This window comes from Bos indicus, chromosome 4 (assembly GCF_029378745.1).
Source record: "Bos indicus isolate NIAB-ARS_2022 breed Sahiwal x Tharparkar chromosome 4, NIAB-ARS_B.indTharparkar_mat_pri_1.0, whole genome shotgun sequence".
NCBI lineage: Eukaryota > Metazoa > Chordata > Mammalia > Artiodactyla > Bovidae > Bos > Bos indicus.
Window position 1 is genome coordinate 62,018,146 of NC_091763.1, and position 8,899 is coordinate 62,027,044.

At 38.7% G+C, this 8,899-nt stretch overlaps 1 pseudogene; it reads left to right on the forward strand.

The window, feature by feature from the left end:
- The first annotated feature begins 5,229 nt into the window (after positions 1-5,229).
- LOC109557453 (E3 ubiquitin-protein ligase RBX1 pseudogene) lies at positions 5,230-5,744 on the forward strand (annotated as a pseudogene).
- Positions 5,745-8,899: the final 3,155 nt, after the last annotated feature.

The window sequence follows — 8,899 nt, forward strand, 5'->3', positions numbered from 1 at the left end:
TCTCTTATGAGGATAAAGAAACTGAGGCCCAGAGATGCCGAATAACTTTCCTGAGTTCATACATCTACCAAGAGGAAGAAATGAGACTTGAATCTCAGGGAGTTGGATTCCAGAGTTTCTAACCCTCTTTTGGGGGCAGGAAATCACTTACAAAACTGAACCACAAAGCCTTCAAGGATTAGCCCCAGAAGCAGTCCCTATAGGAGGATGGAGCACCCTCTCTTTACTGCTATCTCATCTTTCCCTTGAGATCCTTTCACCTGTTTCTTTCTGCCACCTCTACACTGGTTAGCACCAAAGACACTGGCTGCAATTTAAAATTAAAAAATTAGATGATACAGAACAGAATACAAGAAACATTGAATCGACCAAGTTTTTACACAGCTGTACTGTTTTCCTATCTTAGCAGATATAGTTCCTTTTTCCTAGGGTCTATGAGGGTGTCAAGAGGCAGGACTCCACCCCACTTAAATGAGACAGGTTTTACAGTGGGGTGAAGATCCTAGTTCTGGAGCCAGGCATTCCTGAGCTACAAACCAGGACTTCCTGGTTCTCTGATCTTAAACAGAGAACCTCAGTCTTCCATGGTGTCCTCTTATGTAAAACAGGGATTCTGGTAACCCATGCTTTGCTGGAGCATTAGAGGATTAACTGGGACAATGTGTAAGAAGCACTTTGCGGGGTGTCTGGCATAAATTCATGCCAGATAAACGGAGTCTGTTATCTGTTTGCTCAACAAATATTAGCATCTATTTTATATGTCAGGCTTCAGCCTCAGATTTCATTTTGACCATCTTCTTTTAAGCTTCTTGCTAGGTGTTCTGGTTTTCTTCATAGAGATCTTACACTTAGCTTATAAAGTTTATTACTAGCTTTTGAAGTTTTGAGTTGTTATTTAAAATTGGAGCCTTTCTGTTATAGCGCCTTTAAAGCTCTTTCAATTTTGAAATGCTTCAAATATACTGAAAAAACTAAAAATCAACGTTTTAGCCCCAACTAAATTGGTTCACTCCAGTCCTTTCTCCATGCAGAGCATATCTGCCAGGTAAAAGGACCCCTCTGTCAAACCAAGGGAGTAGTTCTCCCTCTGCAATTGACTGAAGGGTGGCCCCCCACCCACTTCCGTGTCTGGAGGACACAGGTGCCCCTTCACTGTGCTAAGCCAGGCTGTTATGTTTGTCACCAAAAGTTCCTCATCCTCCAGTGAAGACCCTACCCTATAAACTGATTACTGCCTTATATGCTTCCTTTGAAAAAATAGAAAAAATATATTGGGAACGATAAATAGCAATACTGGATAGTTTAAGGATGCATCAGTATTTATTTAGATTAAAAATATACTAACCATGGGAAGACATTTCTCTAAAGAAGACATACAGATGGCTAACAAGCACATGAAAAGGTGCTCAACATCACTCATTACTAGAGGAAGGCAAATCAAAACTACAATGAGATACCACCTCATACCGGTCAGAATGGCCATCATCAAAAAGTCTACAAACAATAAATGCTGGAGAGGGTGTGGAGAAAAGGGAACATCTTGCATTGCTGGTGGGAATGTAAACTGATATAGCCACTATGGAAAACAGTATGGAGATTCCTTAACAAGCTAGGAATAAAACCATCATATGATCCAGCATTCCCACTCCTTGGCATATACCCTGAGGAAACCAAAATTGAAAAGGACACATGTACCCGTGTTTATTGCAGCACTATTTACAATAGCTAGAACATGGAAGCAACCTAGATGTCCATCAACAGATGAATGATAAAGAAGCTGTGGTATATACATACAATGGAATACTACTCAGCTGTAAAAAGGAACACATTTGAATCAGTTCTAATGAGGTGGACGAAACTAGAGCCTATTATATAGAGTGAAGTAAGTCAGAAAGAGAAATATAAATATCGTATACTGATACATATATACAGAATCTAAAAAGATGGCACTGATGAATTTATTTTCAGGGCAGCCATGGGAGAAACAGACATAGAGAACAGACCTATAAGGGGAAGAGGGGGAAGGGGAGACATATGGAGAGAGTAACATGGAAATTTATGATACCATATATAAAAGAGACAGCCAATGGGAATTTGCTATATGACTCAGGGAACTCAAACAGAGACTCTGTAACAGGCTGAAGGGTGGGATGGAGAGGGAGATGGGAGGGAGATTCAGGAGGGAGGGGACATGGGTGTCCCTATGGCTGATTCTTGTTGATGTATGACAGAAAACCACAAAATTCTATTAAGCAATTTTTTTCAATTAAAAACATTTTTTTAATATACTAGCCATTTAAAAGCTGTTTCTGATTAGTCTGCATTGACAACTTCATGGTAATTATGAACAAGGGTGATTACCTCTTTGAGTTACCTTCTTATTATTTTAAGATATATTCATATTGGAGGACAAAAAGGTTTTCACATTTTAGTTGTTTTTAACACTGTAAAACTGTCCTTCAAATAAGTTGACCTCACATTTCACTGGCATTGATTAATATCTCATCTTTGCATACTCAGATACAAACCTACGTCTCCTGTGTTGGCAGACAGATTCTTTACCAGTGAGCCACTTGGGAATGGGCTTTCCTGGTGGCTCAGTGGTAAATAATCCACCTGCAATGCAGGAGACGCAGCAGGAGCTGTGGGTTCGATCCCTAGACTGGGAAGGTCTCCCGGAGAAGGAAATGGCAACCCACTCCACTATTCTTACCTGGAAAATCTCATGCACAGAGGAGTTTGGTGGGCTACTAATCTTTGCAAAGTTAAAATTTTAAATCTTTTTGGTTTCTGCTGATGTAAGATTGTATTTGTTTGTTTTTAGTGATAATGAATATTTTTTCCTACATTTATTTGTTATTTACATTTTTCTTTAAAGTGCTGCTGTGTCTTGTCCCTTGTATGGAAGTACTTACCTTTTTGTCATTGTTTATAAAAACTCTTCATAGCAAAAAGAATAAAAATCCACTTGCTGTCTTATTTCACAAATACTTTTTCTCAACCTGTATTTTATTTTGTTTTAAAATTTTATTTAACAATAATTTTGGATGTTAACTTTAAAATTTTTACATATTTTAATCCCTATTGTGATGCTATCGTTGTTCTGTGGTAGAGTTTTCCACTATGTTAATATACTTTATGTATAATATTTATTTTCTTATTGATGAATATCCAATATTTCATTGTTGCAATGCTTCATCCTTCTGTGTAACTTCTGGTATGCTCTTGTGAGAGTTTCTGTAGACATACACCTATACAAGGAATCGTTGAGTCACAGGTAGATTAGTCTGGACTTCCCCAGTGGTTCAGCAGGTAAAGAATCCACTTACAGTGCAGGAGACGCAAGAGACAGGGATTCAGTCCCTGGTTCGGGAAGATCCCCTGGAGTAGGAAATGGCTACACACTTCAGTATCTTTGCCTGGAGAATCCCACAGACAGAGGAGCCTGGCAAGCTATAGTCCACAGGATCATAAAGAGTTGGACGCAGCTGAGAAGCTGAACACACACAGGTGGATTAGTTTGCTAGGGCTGCCACAGGTGAGCACTGTAAATGGGGTGGCTTAAACAGCAGAAATTGATTGTCTCACAATTCTGGAAGCTGGAATTCCAAAATTAAGATGCTGGCAAAGTTGGTTCCTTCTGAGGGCTGTGAGGAAGCATCTGTCCCAGGTCTTCTCCTTGGCTTATAGATGACTGTGTCCCTTCATATCATCTCCCTCTGTTCATCTTTATGTTTGTGTCTAACTAGACACCAGCCAAGTGACTAATAGGGAAATTAGACAACAGTCATGTTGGATTAGGGCCCACCCTAAATAGACCTCATTTTAACTTAACCAATCTCTTCTGCCCTGACTTTATTTTCAAACAAGGTTGCATTCTGAGGCACTGGAGCTTAGGACTTCAACATGTGGATTTGGGTGGGTGTTTAACATTAATATCCTTTATCGTGTTTTTCCCAACAGTAGTACTCTATTTTAGGATGTTATAAAAAATAAATATTTATTTAAATAATAATATACATATTTGTATAGGTATCAACAACCTCAAATATGTGGATGATACCATTCTAATGGCAGAAAGAGAAGAGGAACTAAAGAGTCTCTTAATGAGGGTTAAGGAGGAGACTGAAAGAGCCAGCTTAAGACTAAATATTAAAAAAACCAAGATCATGGCATCCACGGAGAAGGCAATGGCACCCCACTCCAGTATTCTTGCCTGGAAAATCCCATGGACGGAACAGCCTGGAAGGCTGCAGTCCATGGGGTCGCTAAGAGTGGGACACGACTGAGCAACTTCACTTTCACTTTTCACTTTCATGCTTTGGAGAAGGAAATGGCAACCCACTCCAGTGTTCTTGTCTGGAGAATCCCAGGGATGGGGGAGCCTGGTGGGCTGCCGTCTATGGGGTTGCACAGAGTCGGACACGACTGAAGTGACTTAGCAGCAGTAGCAGCATGGCATCCAGCCCCATTAGTGCATGGCAAATAGAAGGGGTAAAGGTGAAATAGTGACAGATTTCCTCTTCTTGGCTCCAAAATCACTGCGGATGGTGACTGCAGCCATGAAATCAGAAGACAGTTGCTTCTTAGCAGGAAAGCAATGACAAACCTAGACAGTGTGTTGAAAAACAGAGACATTACTCTGCCAACAAAGGGCCATACAGTCAAGGCTATGGTCTTCCCAGTGACCACATACAGTTGTGAGAGCTGGACCATAAAGAAGGCAGAATGCCAAAGAATCAATGCTGGAGAAGACTCTTGAAAGTCCCTTGGATAGCAAGGAGTTCAAACCAATTAATCTTTAAAGGAGATCAACCTTGAATATTCACTGGAAGGACTGATGCTGAACCTGAAGCTCCAGTATTTTGGCCATCTGATGCAAACAGCTAACTCATTGGAAAAGTTCCTAATGCTGGGAAAGACTGAGGGCAGAAGGAGAAGAAGGTGTCAGAGGATGAGATGGCTGGATGGCATCACTGATGCAATGAATACGAACTTGTGCAGACTCTGGGAGGCAGTGAGGGGCACGGAGGCCTGGCATGCTGCAGTTCATGGGGTTACAAATAGACATGACTGGTGACTGAACAACACAATATGTATTTTTATATTATTTATTTCAATCTCCTATTATATTTAATATACATATTTGTGTATCATTCAATTTCCTACTCCTGTCTACATTAGTTGGAATAAAAGTAAAACTGGTGTAACAAAGATCTCCAGGTGTGTTTCCAAAATGGCGGCAGCGATGGATGTGGATACCCCGAGCGGCACCAACAGCGGCGCGGGCAAGAAGCGCTTTGAAGTGAAAAAGTGGAATGCAGTAGCCCTCTGGGCCTGGGATATTGTGGTTGATAACTGTGCCATCTGCAGGAACCACATTATGGATCTTTGCATAGAATGTCAAGCCAACCAGGCGTCCGCTACTTCTGAAGAGTGCACCGTGGCGTGGGGCGTCTGTAACCATGCTTTTCACTTCCACTGCATCTCTCGCTGGCTCAAAACACGGCAGGTGTGTCCGTTGGACAACAGAGAGTGGGAATTCCAAACGTATGGGCACTAGAAAAAGAGAATTCTTCGATCAAGCTCAACTGTTTTTTTGTTATCCACTGAATGACTTGCCCTCCCGTTACTTAATTATAAATTAGATAGAACCGTGTCTCTTCTGCTTTGGCTTTTCAGTTTGCTATTCTGGCAAGCCATACTGTATTCTGTGTCAAATAAAATCCAGTTGGATTCTAGAACAGACGCTGTCTCTTGTGTATGTGCAAAAAGTGAATGCAAGTAAAGAGCCCTCCCGCCCCTTTCTAGGGTGGAAGGCCAGGTTTTGAAAGTGAGATGTTCATCAGAGCCAAAGCAGGATCGTCCTGCGAGCACGTCGCTTGGTCTGGAGGAAGCCTGGTCCACAGCCTGGCTGCTGATGGTGATCTTGGGCGAGTGGTCTCTCTGCTCTGAACTCTTCCTCCTCTGTGAAGTGGCTGCCAAGGACTAAACAGGATCATCTGGGCACAGAAAGAGGCCTTATAAACTGTGAGAACGCTGTACAGGTGTTAACTTTGTGTATGACGTGTCGCTTTCTCAGTTTAGTTTAGAAAAGTTAACTTGAAAAAAAATTAATATGTTATCTTGGCTGGCAGTGGAGTAATGTGTGAACTCAAATTGGAAATCAGTGTCATTTAGAGTTAAAGGGAGAATTCAGGTTTCCCTTCTCCACCACCACCCTTTGTAATTTGTTTAAAATGCCTTGGCCGTGGACGGAACTGCCAGTTCTAACACTACTTCAATCTCTTAGTCGTTAAGAGGAGGGTTAATTTACTGCAGTGATTCTCAAAGTGTGTGCTGAGGACTTGCAGGAGTAATGGAAACACTTTCAGGAGGTTCACGAAGTTCCTTTTCTGGCTGCGTGTCTGTAAAAGGCCAGTTTTTCTTTTTTTCCTTCAACCAAAGCAATGTATTGAATGAAGACGCAGAGCAGCGAATCCAGCTGTCTTCTGCTAAGTCAGATATAAAAAAGATTTGCAAAAATGTAAAACGGTACCACTCTTCTAACTTTTGTTTTGAAAAACTAACTTTGAATAAAAATATTTATGTTAAAAAAAAAAAACCCAAAGATCTCCAAATTCAGGGGCTCAAATATCAAAGAAATTCATTGTTCTCTTGCATAATAAGGCAGGAATGGGTGGGCAGATCAGGCTAGGTAGGCAATTCTGCTCTAGGAAGTAACCCAGGAATCCAAATTCCTTCTACTTTGTTACCATGCCATTCTCTAGGGTTTGGTCTTAGTTCACCAGATGACTCACAGACTTCAACTAAGTCTGCATTCTAGCACCTGAGAAACAGAAACAGGGCAGAAGTCATTGGCAAACAATGGCCTTCTCAAAACGTATGACTAGAATGGACACATTGCTTCCATTAACATGATTGGCCAAGGTTTAGTCATCTGGACATACTTAGCTACAAGGAAGCTAGAAAATATAGTCCTCAGCACAGTCAATTATATATGTAAACTCGAGAAATCCTGTTATTAAATGGAATAGGGAAAAAAGGACACTAAAGGAAATTAATATTCTTTGCCTATTTTTCTACTGAGTTGTTTGTCTTGCAATTATTACTTTTAGGAGTTTTTAATATGATTTGTATACTAATCTTCTGAAGGTTGTATACCGACAAGTATCATTTCTCATTCCTATTTCCCTTTATAAATATAATATCTGTTAGTTATATTTATGGTATATTTCTCCATACAGAAATATTTTAATCAGTGAAATTTATTAAACTTTAAAAAATAGTTTTAGTTTATTGTATTTTAAGAAATTCTTTTCTATAACTGTTAAATTTTTTCTTCATTTTTTTCCTAAATGTTTCACTATTTGCATTTAGTTCTTTAATTTACCTAGAGTTAATTTTTGTGTATTATCTGAGGTAAAGATCCAATTTCTTTTTGTATGGCTAACTAACTGGCCCAGCAATATTCACTGAATAGAATATCTGTTCTCCAGTGATTTGTAATGCTACATCTTTCACAGACAAAGTTTACAGGGACTTGTGGATGCGTGTTTATGGTTTGCTAGCATAATCTATACAAATACCACACTATTAATTATGATAGTTTTATAATAAGTCTTGATATCTCTTTAAAGAAAATTCGTATGCTTTCTTCATCTTCAAAAATGCCTGAATATTCAAGGCTTTTATTTTTAATACCTTTAGATTCTACTGGCAGGTTATGGCAAAAATACATATACTGGGTGTTTTGCTTGGAATTTAATTGAAGTAATACATTAACATGAGGGAAATTTTACATTTTTATGATATTGATTCTTCTTGTCCATAGAGATGGCATACTTCTTCATTTATCTGAACTATTTTTCATGTCATCCAATAATGTTTTATATTTTCTTTATAGAAGATTTTCATATCTTTTGTTAGGTTTACTTCTGGCCGCATTATAATTTTGTTGCTATAATATATTTTCTAGTATATTTTCTAATTTGTTGTTTTAAGTATATTGGGATATTGTTTATTAATTTATGTTGATCTTATATCAAGTGGTTTTGTTAAAAGCTTAGTTCAAATAGTTTATTTGTAGCTCTTTTTTGTTTTCTTCTTTTTATAATCTTATTGAAGTATAGTTGATTTACAATGTTATGTTAATATCTGCTATATAGCAAAATGACTCAGTTACAGATTCTTCGCATATTCCTTTCCATTATGGTTTATCACAGGATATTGAATATAGTTCCCTCTGCTATACAGTGAGATCTGGTTGTTTATCCATCCTATATACTAGTTTATATTTTCTTTATAGAAGATTTTCATAACTTTTGTTAGATTTACTTCTGGCCACATTAAAATTTTGTTGCTATAATACATTTTTGGTTGCTATAATACATCCTATATGGAGAAGCTCTATACAGTCAGCAAAAACAAGACCGGGAGCTAACTGTGGCTCCGATCATGAACTCCTTATTGCCAAATTCAGACTTAAATTGAAGAAAGTAGGGAAAACCACTAGACCATTCAAGCATGACCTAAATCAAATCCCTTATGATTATACAGTGGAAGTAAGAAGTAGATTTAAGGTAAGTAAGAAGTAGATCTGATAGACAGAGTGCCTGATGAACTATGGACGGAGGTTCGTGACATTGTATAGGAGACAGAGATCAAGACCATCCCCAAGAAAAAGAAATGCAAAAAAAAGCAAAATGGCTGTCTGAGGAAGAAATAGCTGTGAAAAGAAGAGAAGCAAAAAGCAAAGGAGAAAGGGAAACATATACCCATTTGAATGCAGAGCTCCAAAGAATAGCAAGGAGAGATAAGAAAGCCTTCCTCAGTGATCAGTGCAAAGAAATAGGGAAAACAATAGAATGGGAAAGACTAGAGAACTCTTCAAGATAAT